Here is a 13,490-nt window from a genome sequence, read left to right as displayed (position 1 = left end):
CACTTTGACCTTTTCCAGAAAAATAGACCAAAGTTGCCACCAGACTCTGAGTAAGTTTTGACTTTCCTCAAAGGTCAAGTCAATCCTCACTCGTAGCTCTCTAAGGCATCTTCCGTCCGGTAGCCTTTTAATTTTTTTGTGGTGGACGATTACTACGTGAACTGAGTTCTGTTTGAATCTAGTTTAGCTTCAGCTTTTGTCCTTGAGGCCTAGCTGTTTCCATCGCCTAATTCCAGCTCTCATTTCATTGCAGGAGCCTTCTTTTGTGATGAAATTCAGGCCAGACTTTAAAAAACCCGAGTGAGGCCCCAGTGAAGACGTTCTGCGCTGCGTTCTGAAGATGGCAGATGGAGCAGGAGGGCGACGGCGAGAGAGACTGCTTGGCAACGTACTGAACTAAAATTAGACGTCAAGGTGGCATATCTTGAACTTTGGCTTAGACTTTTGCACTGGATGTTACAGAGAGGGACCCGCTGACATCGCTGTATATTTATGGTGTTTATGTTGTTCTCGCTACTCACTTTTATTTTATAGTGCCTCAACAGTTTGAAGGACCAATGTCACCAAAAACAAACCACAAACCTTATTTTAAGATTGATTACAATGCATGAGTACGTGTAATAGACCAAAGATTCAGGAAATGTTTCACCAAAACAATAAATTATTTCTTTCTTTTCCCAATTTATGTAGTAGAAAAATAAAATGCACCAAAGTGAGATATTTTCACCTCACTGTAGCAATAAAGTTTTGATTGATACTGTGCCTGACGAGTGTTTTCCATGAGTGTAATGCAGCTTCACGCCTTTACGTTTTTGCTCACACACAAAAAGCAGTTCATTAAACCACCACAGTTCGAGGTGTATTTACTTAGACTCAACACATTTTTAGTAAAATGAAGCCATAAAGAGCCATATATTGTCCTGTCCTGTCAAAGAGTTTCAACATCTCACTATACATGTCAAACTGCTTTTTAGGTCTATTCATTTGTGACACACTGAGTGGGGGAAACCGTACTATTACAGTGAGTCCAGTTACTTTATATGTTGGGGGCATTGGCTGGAGGGTGGGGCACATTTACAAACAACAAAGATTGATCGAAAAAAGTAAATTAAAAAAATACACATTGATGATTTAAACTATCACACAGTGACAGAAGAGTGAAGCATGTCTTCTTTGAGATGGACTTCAAAAACAAAAATACTAAATGTTTAAATACAGTGATTATGATACAAGTAATAGGTAGACTGTAAAATAACCCGTAATTTGTGTTTTGTATGCCTCCAACTAACTCATCATGTACAGTGATCTGGAACTTTCAGCCACAGTACACAGTCTTCCTCAGCAGCTATAATTTCATCCATTGCTCTTTAGGGACTTTTCCTCCATTGTGTAAGGCTCATCATAGCTTCTGAGCTTGCTTGGCAGCATCCATCTCCAATAGAAGTAAGCAACTTTCATCTAAATTGGGATGAAGACCATGTGAAATAAGTAAAAGATCTGGGAAAACAAACAGGTAAATTAACCTGGAGTTGGGATTGTTTTGCCATATTAAGGCTGATTACTCGCACGTTGATGCACAGAGATCATAACACACTGCAGTGAGGGCTCATTTAGATCACTGTGGCAATTACTGATTTTAAATAACTTATATCTGTATTATGAGGTCAAGAATGTGTGGGCAAGCTTTGTCCACATCAAGTTCAGAGAATTTAATTTTTAATTTCCTGCATGTCTTTTCTCAGCACATCACAATTGGCCCACCTACTGTTAAAAACGTCAATGTCAAAAACATAGCAACAGAACACATAACCAGTGGAAAATGGATAAATTAACTGTAACATAAACACCACATTATATCTAAAACATTATACCTGACTTATTATGACCTGTTGTTTTTCATATCAAACATTTTTCACAAGCTGCTGCCTTTTTTTGGCCCCATTTAAAAGGCAGCATCATGAAGCAGACATTCCACTTATACTCTGCCCATCGTCCTCCTGATTGATTGATATTTTATTGCCACATTTCAGACTCGAGGGCAAGAATACAGTCTACATGTGTTGAAATATGAGTAGTTATCCAATTGAGTACCACCCAAAGGGGCCACTTATCTCAGCCTACTCCACGCCCCTGTATCTCTCTTCAGCTTCCCTTCGAGCCATATCCGATCTTGGTGGTTCTCCTCCAGCTACTGCACAGTATTTTTTATTACTTTTTACTTTTCTTTTTTTGGCAACAGGTATAACTCTATTATTGCCTCACCTCTGGGCCTCATTTGACACATAGTGAATACCACCTACATAGCTCTGATAAAATCATATGAATCATACAGAGTAACGCACAGGATGACTCACCGAAGACATTATTTATACAGCATCTTTTTGTTTAGGTTTGTTTGTGTATTTCAAAATCCCGTAGGATCATTAAGAAACTTCATTTACACTCCTCTATAGAGTCTGCAGTTGATATTTCTCTATTTATTCACATGATAGTGGGGAAGAAATCTGATATATTGCGTGCATACTACTGCTGCTGATCTCAGAGCAATAAAAAAAAAAAAACATGAGACCACATGTTATTGCTGCTGTTGAAATAACAAATAATGAGTAAACATTGTTGTGTGTGTGTGTGTGTGTGTGTGTGTGTGTGTGTGTGTGTGTGTGTGTGTGTGTGTGTGTGTGTGTGTGTGTGTGTGTGTGTGTGTGTGTGTGTGTGTGTGTGTGTGTGTGTGTGTGTGTGTGTGTGTGTTGTTAGAGTGAATTTAATTACCCATCACCTTCTCCACATAGTGTGACACAAGTGTATTTTAACATGCAGGAATGCTGTTTTATCATAGAGGGATAATGCACTGCACTCGGCTGCATGGCCACTGATTGAAGCACTGTTACCTATAGAAACAAGCAGTTCCACAGTGACAAGTTAAGACAATGTGCACTACTTTTATTATATTTTAAAGTGTCTTACTGTCCTCATTGTTTGAGAACTAAATCCTAAAATACTGTAATTTTATCTTTGCTATTATTGACTAGCTTTATGGACAACCATGCAGATTTTCTCATCCGTGCCTCTGCCGATCATAATATCTTCACACTTCTTACATAACAAATCACAGGGTATCCACTCTCCCTGCTAACTTGTCATTCAACAGACTGTTCGGTGTTCTCATGAGCTAACTAAAGTAACTGATATCTAAAACCCTTTAGTCATTCTCTGTGCCTTAAGGATGGGTGTCACACAGTGTTAAACAGTCACAATGCTTCAATGGGCCTGTTTGTTGATGTGAAAGTGAATACAGTATCTATGACTAAAACAACTTGATGGTGGTTAAATTGTCGAGCGTTTAATTTTCCTTGGCTTGCACAATACGGGACCTTCCCATATGCAAAGGTGTGGCCCTTTTGATGTGACATTTGATCAAGGCCTTGATACATAACCCGTACTAATTTACAGTTAACATAGCAGCACTTTGAATACAAAAATAACTGACTTACTTCAAAGTCCAATTTTTTTCACACTTTGGTAGGATTCATCCAAAGCCACAGAAAACAAATAATATTCACCTGTTTTCCCTGAAATGGTACTCAACGCAATGAGGAGTTACTGTGGATAAAAATAATCCAGTCTGGCATAAACCCCAGTTGACTTCACCACTTGGGGGTGACAGAGTTAGAAATGTTCAAACTGTACACACGGTGGCATTCATTTTCATTACCTGTTGCAATGACTTTGTTTTCTCCTGATGTTCCTGAGAGCTCAGGTACATTAGTGTCAGCTCTTTCTTTTCCCCAAACTATCACAGATTAAACGCAGCCTTGCGTTTACTTTATTGGAGTCTGTCAAACATTATGAGTAGAAATGTCAGCAACCTCCCACAGCTTTAACTTACCTCATGATCATGGATCACAGATCTGCACTGGTGGTCTCATAAATCCTGATCGCTGAGCAAAGAGAAAGTTTAGAAGAGATGCAGAAATGTAATTTTATCCACCCTAAAGGTTTCTATTTAGTTTTATTTATTACAGCTCATCTGAAAAAAGAGCATGTTAGAAAGACATATAGAGGAATGTTGATTAAATTTGACAAAATACTCATTTTGTAAGGCAGCATAGAACACTTGTGAAAACACATCTGTTGTTGTGGCAGTGTTATTGCGTAAAGGTTTGTGCTGTGTGATTAACCTGTATTGAGTTGTTCACATAGACAGTCATATGCAAATGGATATAGAAATGGATATACAGTAGCTTGAAAACACTTTCTCTTTTTGATCATTTGCAAAGGATCATGGAGCTATTTAAGAAAAGCTCTCTAGGTTTCATGTGTGTTCTTCAAAATGTTCATTTGAGTTTTACAGGTGTAGTCAAGACTTTAGGCCATAACTAAAAAAAACTGTCATTCTCAATTTCCTCCCATTTTTTTCTTCTCTTCTTACTCATTACTTTCCCAAGTCAACGCACCGTGGAGAATTCCTCCCAGCATGCGCTCATCCAGGGTTTAAGGTAAGGGCATTTTGTGTGTGTGTGTGTGTGTGTGTGTGTGTGTGTGTGTGTGTGTGTGTGTGTGTGTGTGTGTGTGTGTGTGTGTGTGTGTGTGTGTGTGTGTGTGTGTGTGTGTGTGTGTGCGTGCGTGCGTGCGTGCGCGTGCGCGCACACATAGGCTTTTTAAAGTTGAAGTCTTGCAGCAGAAAGAGGTGGATGATCCGTGGGCTAGTTTCATGGGAAACTGGATGAAATACAAAACACATGTTGTTTTCTGAGGGGTTATTTTCCTACCTTACTGTCCATTAATCATCTCTTCGTTACATATTTCCAGCTTTTCAGGCCGTTGTAATAGTATTCTGAAGGAAGTGAATGTCTAGGCTGCGGGATTCTCCCCCAAACAAAAGCAATTCCTGATTTATCTTTTGTCAGACCACAGATTAGACTGTGGCATCGGGCAGAGGAATCAGTCAGCCCCACCAGCTATTCTCTGGTAAAGGGACAACAGCCCAGTTCAGACCTGTGTAATGTTCGCAAACACATCACACAGACAAAGCCGTTGTTGTGGGGGAGGCGGTTAAGTCATCATGGATGTCCCATTCCCCGGACTCCCACATTCACAAGAATGCAAAGTTCCTTGTTTGACCACTAGACTGTGACTAGACAAGTTAGATTTACTGGAGACTATTACATCATGGCCAATAATGTCAAGAGGTCAAAGCACAGAAGTGAAAGTTAACCTTAAATTCTGTGCCTGCATTTTTGTGTCAGCAACTACAGACTCTATGGCAGAGAGAACAAAGAGCAGTGTCAGATTGTGTAAATCTTGGCCCCCAAACAACGTAGTTTTATATTTTTTTTCTCTCAGAGAATTAAGATCCACAGTGGCAGGGATTATGCAAACGGCTTTAATTTAGCTCTCTGCTGTCTTCTACTTCAAAATGCCCTTTTTAATATTTGAGGTCTTGTTAGTTTAATAGTTGCGCTTCTTTTACAAACTTGGGAGGCCTCAAACATTCAGCCACAGGGTGCTGAGATACCTGCGTAACATAAATTTTATGTTTCCATGAAGTGCTGTCAGCAGAAATTGATCTGTTCAAGTGAGAAATAGAAGTCTTCCTACTCTAGGTAATTTGTAAAATCACTGCATTGCCATAATAACTTAAAATTATTTTGATGTTTGACATCATTAAAGGTACAGTAGAAGGTTTTCATTGCAAAAAACATTTTAATTTGCTGCATTCCAACATTTTCCACCTGAACTTCTTTCTGTCTTTCTTTTGTTACATCGGTTTGTAAATAACACATTAACCCTTTAATGCATATAAGAGAATGTGTGTCCGTCTTCATGTGCAAGTAAAACACGAGGTACAAATATTGCAAGGAAATGTGCCCAAAACACACTTCACCAGTTCACCAGGTCAAAAACCCATGGAAGAAAATGAGGATTGTATTTTATATCGCAGCTGCTTTCTAATGATGTGTCCTGAACAGTTTATTCAGAACCGTCATCCACCATAATACCACATATCAACACCATCCCATGCAATTTACCTTCTTTAAGGTCACTGGGTTTGAATATCAAAGGTAACATTGGTTTAAGTAAATATTGAAAGATCTGATTTCAAAAGAGCTGTGCTCATAGAGGCTTTCAAAGCTCAAGTATCAATTTCCCACATACCAGTAGGTTTAGTTTGTATCCCTGACTTTCTCGGCTTCCACATGCAGGCAATACCCCATTGTTGAGACCAGTTACATCTGCTGTCATGATGCATGTTGCCTTACCTGAAGCTTGCATGCTGGATTTGTCTGTGTTTTTCCAGGAATGTCTTGTTTTTGGTCAGTGTTATGCAAGAAAGAACGTCAACTTTATACAGTTTGTACTTCATGGTAGCAAAAGGTCATTAGATAACTGTCTCAAAAATAACCCCGTAATGAATTTGATATTGGGGGTGTATCCAACCCTCACTCCTCCAATAGCTCATCCAAATATGGTCACTTCTGGATAAAAAAAAAGACCAAGATGGCATTAACTTAAATGTGAGACTCAAGGCTTCAAAATGACAGTTCATCAACCAGTGGGTGACAGCACAGTAGGTTGCCACTTGATCACAACCCATTTCTGCCAATAGATCCACCTAAATCCTGCACACTGGTCCTTTAAGGAAAATATTAGAAGCATGCAAACAACAAAAAATGGGAAAGATATTTGTTTTCCACAAGCTTTTAGAGCTGTTGAGAAACACGCGGGCATATCATGTCCCGTTTCAATTTTGTGCAGGACATAACAAAAGAAAATATTGCAGTCACAGTCTCTGTGGTTATTTCTTCACAGTTTAAAATGTCATGTGTTGAAACAGACGCAGTTATTTTACATATACAGTGTTGTGTCTTTAGTTTAATTACAAGCTGCACATGAAAAGTGGCCTCAGATTCATAAAAGACAGCTTAGTGTTTACCCACATTTGCAATTTACAGCCTTCCAAAAACAGGCATTTTACTGGTTTGCCATTCTTCTCGGGAGAAGAAGCTAAATTAAGTGTCTCCAGTCAAACAGAGAACCAGAACCACACTTAAATGATACTGCTTCAAAAACACGTTCAAATAATATCAATAAAACAATTCATGTAACACTGAATTGCCGGGATTTGTATTTTGGTCTGATTCTTTAGTTCCAGACACGTTTACTCGGCCTGCTCAGTGTTGAGAGAGTGAGTCTGGCAGCTGTCAGTTGGAAAAACTAATCCCAACGCATGAAAGAGGTCTGACAGTTCGCTGAGGGAGAGAACTGCACCAGTTTGTTTACAGCGTGATAATCTGGAGCAGGCATCTTGATTGTGTGCTGGCAGAACATCAGCGGCCGTGCCGTGACTGCCGGGCCACGCGGCAATTACACTGGCCTCTTATCTGTATGAATAGCAGGCCTGTTACGGCAGCAAAGCAGGCCTGTTGACAGATGAACATATGGGGCATGTTACAAAAAAAGGCCACCAGCAGAAAGCACCTTAAAATCGTCCCTCAGTAATCTCAGCCTGGGTAATAGAATGGAGTGGAGAGGGATTGGGTTCGGGTTTGGTTTAAGTGATGCTAATCACTATTAAAAAGATTATTTTCTGACCTTCCAATTTTATAATGGCAGTGAAAACTGCTCTTTGATATGATGCAATCTGTGTTTTGAAAGGCTTTTAGGGTCAAATGTTTGCTTTGGAAAGGACTTTATTGGTGGACATTTCATTTTAAATGGAAGTAACCACACAAACCTGGAAGATGCACTTTACTTAAACCTGCAATAACTGATTATTTGAACACTTGGGGACAGATATAGAGCAACAGTAGCACTCTTTTAGAGCTCTGTTTCTGGAAACTCGGTTTTGATCTCCACCCACAGTCCACCATGTCTGCCAGCTTTTGAGCAACTGTGACTGTCTGCCATTTCAGCCGAGCGGGTACAGCACACGTGGCTTTTTCGGTGAAAACTTTTGCCTGCCACTTCTGCATTGTTAGACTGAAACAAAACAGTGAAGTTGAAACCAAAAGAAGCAGGAATGCTCCACAGAGCTGACAGATATTCAGTAGACATGAACACTTCCTCAGTAGTCAAATGCTCATGTTTCGGTTGGCTTCAGTTTTCTATCTATTTATGATAGACAGTTTCAAACTCCTGTTGTGTCACGTTGACACACACAGTCTGAAACCCCTCTTGCTGTTGTTCTCAACAGACTCACAGTCACTCGCTCAGTTTTGTTCTTTTGGTTTGCAATATTGTCCGAGGCCTCCTCTTTTTATAACTCTTGTCCCTCCTTCTCCACTGTTTAGATAAACCATTCCATCTGAACTGAGATCCTTGTCACTGTTTTCTCCACTGTTGGCCTGTGAAGACAGCCATTTGTCTCCTTCAATAATCAAGACACTAATAGGAGCTTTAATGGGACAAACTATCAACTTATCTTGAAGATGTGAATTTATTGCATGCTGGAAAATAATCTGTTATTATCGTGATGAGTGAGTAAGTCATACTGATGCTTTTGGAATGATAACTGTCTTGTCACTGTTGACTTGTGGACCATAGTGGGATCACTCAAGACTGAAAAGCAACCCTGGTATTGATGATCAAAGATTTAAATGACAGTTTTAACAATTATTAGAGATCCATCAAGTACAATGGTTGATATATTTTCAAAAAACTTTGTGCACAATGAATCAGAGTTAAATATTAGGTTGCACCTAGCATCACATAAGGTCCTGGGGTTTAAGCCCCCCACCCCCGCCCTCCAAGCTTCACCTACAGCTGGCATGCTCTCCTTGTGTTCTCCTGAATGCTACGGCTTCCAGCATCAAAGATTCATCCTGTACAGGGTCATAGGGGAGTTGGTTAACAGGGTACATGATAAAACCTCAGGTGACATTATGTTTCAGGGCCGGTAACATTGCAGGTCCTGTACAGGCTGCAACACATTCATTTTAACCACACTTTTACTCAGTGCGGTTACGTGTACATAAAAAGGGTTTTAATTGCTCAGGAAACTGGGTTGAGTGATTCACCTCTGAATGACTCCCAGCAACCTTATTAAATGCTCCCCACTGTGAATTAGCAGTAATTTCTCCTTTAACCCCAGCAGGCCAAGAGTTTGATTAATTAAATATTGAGGAGATCGTCGCTGTATCCTTGAACAGATGTTCTCTGAGTCATGTGACTCCTGAGAATCAAGACTTTAATCAACGCCATCTGATGGAAGGAGAAATGCTGGATACCATGAAGCATCGTCCACCATGTGTACAGGGTAATACATTTTACCCCTTTACGTCCACTTTTCCCCTTTTATTTTCTGCTAAATAGCTTTAAGTTATTTCTGACAGCGCTTGTTCCAAATCTTCATTAAACCTATATGATGATTACACTGAGAGAAACTGGTCCTGATAGACAGCATAGGTTTGTAATGACCAACCCACCGGTGGGGGGCTATAAAACACGGCTGTATTCATGTTTGTAATAGGCACATTACAGTTTTCCAGATGTGAACACCCACAGGCTCCAAATTATTTCCAAAAAACCATGAGTGCAAACAGTAGAGTATTTGTTTGTGAATGTTCTAGAAACCAACAGAGATAGCTCTACCTCAGCAATTACATCATAACAGCTTTGCCCTGCCATAATGGGGAACGATAAATGATATGTTCCTACGCCTGTGTTTAAAGTGGGATTGTCTTTTATCTCCTGCTGGGAGTTTGCCAGGAAAGATTCTCACTGTGGGGTTTAATGCTCCAAGCCATAAGCCCAAACATGTTTATTTATTTTCACAATTCAAAAGAACCTTTTTTCCCCTCCTGCTGCATCTCTCCCCCTATCTCTTTCTCTTTCTCTCTCTCTCTTTCTCTCTCTCTCTGTCATTAACTTTATGGGAATTTCCATGGAATTCTTTCCTAATATAAGTGATTGTGTGGGATGAGTAACCAAAGGTGTGATGCTTTTCTTGGTAGGACACGGGTTATTTCACCACGTTTTTCCTTTGAACTGTTAGTGATGACACTGGAACATCTGGATGCCACTCTCACAGTGAGCAATACTAATGTAAAGTAATGAAGCTGCATGCAAATGTTTGTGTACTTGAGCTTATGTAACATGAAATGTAATTAAATAATGAATGAATGAAGACATCTAATGTCTGTACAAATGAACTGGCTCGAAAACTCTCCTTTTCTGCTTTTATTGGACTATCTATACTGATGCATTAATGTGTAACCATAATGTTTCAGTGGAGCTAATTTGAACTATTTTATACACTGTTGGGGAGTTAAATCTATGACAGTGAATCATATCTTCTTAAATGATCATAACCTATATGAAAAGTAACTGGTATCTAATCCTATCAAAACAATCAACAAGATTTCCATCTGAAATGCTGTGCAGTAAAAATATTAGGAATGAAAATTAAAAGTAATGTACAAGCACCTCCGATTTGTGCCTAAGTTTCTGACACTGACAATCCAACACGGTATGATGCCATGTTGCTAAAACCCCAGTCAGCCCACTAAGGGATACCGTGTCAGTGTCACGTTTTGCCTCGCGCAGGCATGAAAAGTACATGCACGTATGACCAGGGTCGAAAGAGGAGGTCATGTGACGTACAAAGGGTGATTAAATGTGCATAGGGAGGAGGCTGGGTGTTGTTGGAGAGAACAAACACAGGACTTTCATCCAGGAGATTGTGTTTGAGGCCATGAAAAAAGAAAATGTCAAAGTGGATTTCTTTAAAATAACATGAGCAAATTTTGCTACTTACACAACATTCGTTTTATGTGATGTATACATTAAGTAACTTTATGTACATTACATTAATCAATTTTTTTTTCTATTTTAACCCAAACCATGATCTTTTCCTAAACCTATAGTGGTTTTTGGTACCTAAACCTAAGGCACTTTACTTTTACATAAAACTGACAGGATATCCCGAAGTATCCTGTAGTGGACGTGTAGATTACATGTTTAGGTATGATACTGGGTTGGACAGACTTTTATTTCTTTAGAAAAGAGTGCTAAAAATATTTTTTTTTGGTCTTTTTCAATGATGTGAAACACATTCTTTGTCGATGAATAATGTACATGTGAATCTGTTTTGCATGAATATTATCATATTTACTCACTAATTACAATGTTTTCTTCTCCCTCTTATTCTTGTTCTTTCTCTTTCTTTCATTTGTAATCTTCATATGATGTTCATTCAGTTTCCCCCTGTGTATATACACTGTATACACAGGGGGAATATATATATGCAATATATATATATATATATATATATATATGACTTTTGCTCTAGTTACATCTCTCCCCACCATCTTATGACTTTTCTCCTCGCTCTGTTCCTCCATGCATGCCTGTGCTCCAAAAGGGTTACTGTGGCCCCAGAGCCCCACATGTGTAAGGAGATATCTTGAGTCAGCCTACAGCGGGGAGCTCGCAGAGCGACTGGCTCTTGCCCCTGCACACTGTAGGCAAAGCAGTTAAACAGAGGGAAGAAAAGAAGGGAAGCAAAGATATGAAAATATCATCAGAAGACTGGGGAAGCAGCTTCAGATCCTGCAATCCTTACATAAATACTGCTCTTTCTCAAGCGCACACACACACACACACACACATGCACACAAACACTTCTGGCATCTGTCTGGAGGAGAGATCAACTACAGATCAACCACAGAACTTGGCTCTCCCCCACTGGCTGCCTTCATTTTGCAGCGCTGCAGAGGTGAAACATCATCAGCTTGTTGGTTTTGGAGGTTTTCTGGTTACCTCTGAATACGTTGTTCAAGCTAACCATTATAGAGGAAAATATCACAGCTGTACAGGGAGTATTAGGGGTATGACTGCATGGTGGCATGTGATGGTGTTCAACTCCCAATGCAAATATTGTCTTTCTCTATCCAGAGTTTTCTTTTCCCACCATGAAAGAAAAGTGTTCCAGATGGGCAATATGCTCTTAATCCATGCTACTGCATTTATTCAAAATATGACAAACCTGATTAGCTGCGCAAGAAATGTCCCTCTCTTGTTTGTTTTTTTGTTCAGTGAACTGGCAAAAAATGGTTGTTTTGGTGAAAAGCCCTCGCAGGTGGCCACGAATGCGACATTCAAACTGGACCACTTTAAGCCACTTTGTGCAAGTCCACGCACATGCACAAACATAAACACACACACGACTGGAATGCAGTCTTAGCACCCTGGCTGGCTGTAGTCAAAACCAAATACCTTGCAAAAAGGGACAATTGTCCCTCATCAAAGGGTAGAAATACTTCCCATTTCTGACAGTAAAAGTGGAAGTGCATATGTGTGTGTCTGCAGAAGTCGAGGATTATTCAGTTCATCCATTAGTAAAAAAAATTTGTTCATTTATTTTGATTCGTGTAAGATTTTCATAGCCTAATATTTTACAGTAATAGAGCCACAATCATTCCCCTCTAGGAAAATGGAAATGAATACTGACATATTAAAAATAGAAAAGAGAATTAAAAAAAAAAAAAAAGCACACACACCTGTAACTCTACTCTGCTGCTGAGGAAATCAGTGCATCACTTTCAACAAAAGCTGAGATATAACATTCATATTTCACTCCTGCAGGAGGATGTTAAGATTACCAATGTTGAGATAATGAATTTCTGCAGCTGGGTTGTTAGAATGAAAATGCACACGGAGAGTCAACAGGAGACTGACAAGACGAGACTGAGGTGTCTGTTTCACAGGTTTTGTCTTGAGGACCTTTCTCAGTTGGAACAATCAAAAGAACTTTCCCGTAAATTTGAGGATTGCAAAACTGGGAACAATAAGGAAACTAAGTGGAGAGTGAAAGGAACTTGATGAAATGTAAATTATCAATCTCTTTTGTAATCAAATGTTTCTCTTCTTTGACTCATTGTATAAGAATCCAGCGAGGTAAAGTACTAACATGATCAGCCATACACTGCTCCTTGTGTCGGTAATTACCAAAGGGCAACGCAATCGCTGGTTAATCATAAACACCTTCTGTACACTGTTTGTCTGTTTTTACTATCCGCTTGTGTCACTGTAAGCTAACAGCTAACAGGGCTCCCGCACTTTGGACTGCCGGGTGGTGGATATAGCAGGGAAGTTCAGTCCGAAGCAAGTGCAGCAAGCGAGCACAGGATTTTAAACAAATTTCCAAAATGGTTGTTACTTCCAATCATTAACAATGAATGGTGGCGCTAGATTTACAAGTTTGCTAGCTGCGTGGAAGGTATTAATCTGCTTTTTCAATCACGAGGTTGAGCAAAATATACGACGGTGACATACAATCTAACACCCACTCTTGGCCCAAACTTCAGTCTGTATCCGCTTGAATGCTCCAACTAAGATGTAGCCGGAGAATGCTTGAGGAGTGAACTCCATCACAAAGGGGTGTGTTTGCCTGACCTCCATTTCTTCACTCTGTTGAGGTGCAGGGCCCGGTTTGGTTTGCCAGGCCCACCTAACAATATTTGTTCTGCTTTATGGCCTCTCTGTTTGTT

At 39.7% G+C, this 13,490-nt stretch overlaps 1 protein-coding gene across 1 annotated transcript in view; it reads left to right on the top strand.

Annotated features, from left to right (window-relative positions):
* pde9ac (phosphodiesterase 9ac) overlaps positions 1-762 on the top strand; it is a 10,507-nt gene extending 9,745 nt beyond the window's left edge. Inside the window, exon 20 of the mRNA XM_069690091.1 lies at positions 254-762. The gene's annotated coding sequence lies outside the window, so the exon portion shown is untranslated. The remainder of the gene's footprint in view (positions 1-253) is intronic.
* The last annotated feature ends 12,728 nt before the right edge of the window (positions 763-13,490 follow it).

Source organism: Brachyistius frenatus, unplaced genomic scaffold, assembly GCF_029030835.1.
Source record: "Brachyistius frenatus isolate BFR_SWC_R1_liver_20210118 unplaced genomic scaffold, ASM2903083v1 Contig_1, whole genome shotgun sequence".
NCBI classification, from domain to species: domain Eukaryota; kingdom Metazoa; phylum Chordata; class Actinopteri; family Embiotocidae; genus Brachyistius; species Brachyistius frenatus.
This window is presented reverse-complemented; position numbering and strand designations above follow the sequence as displayed.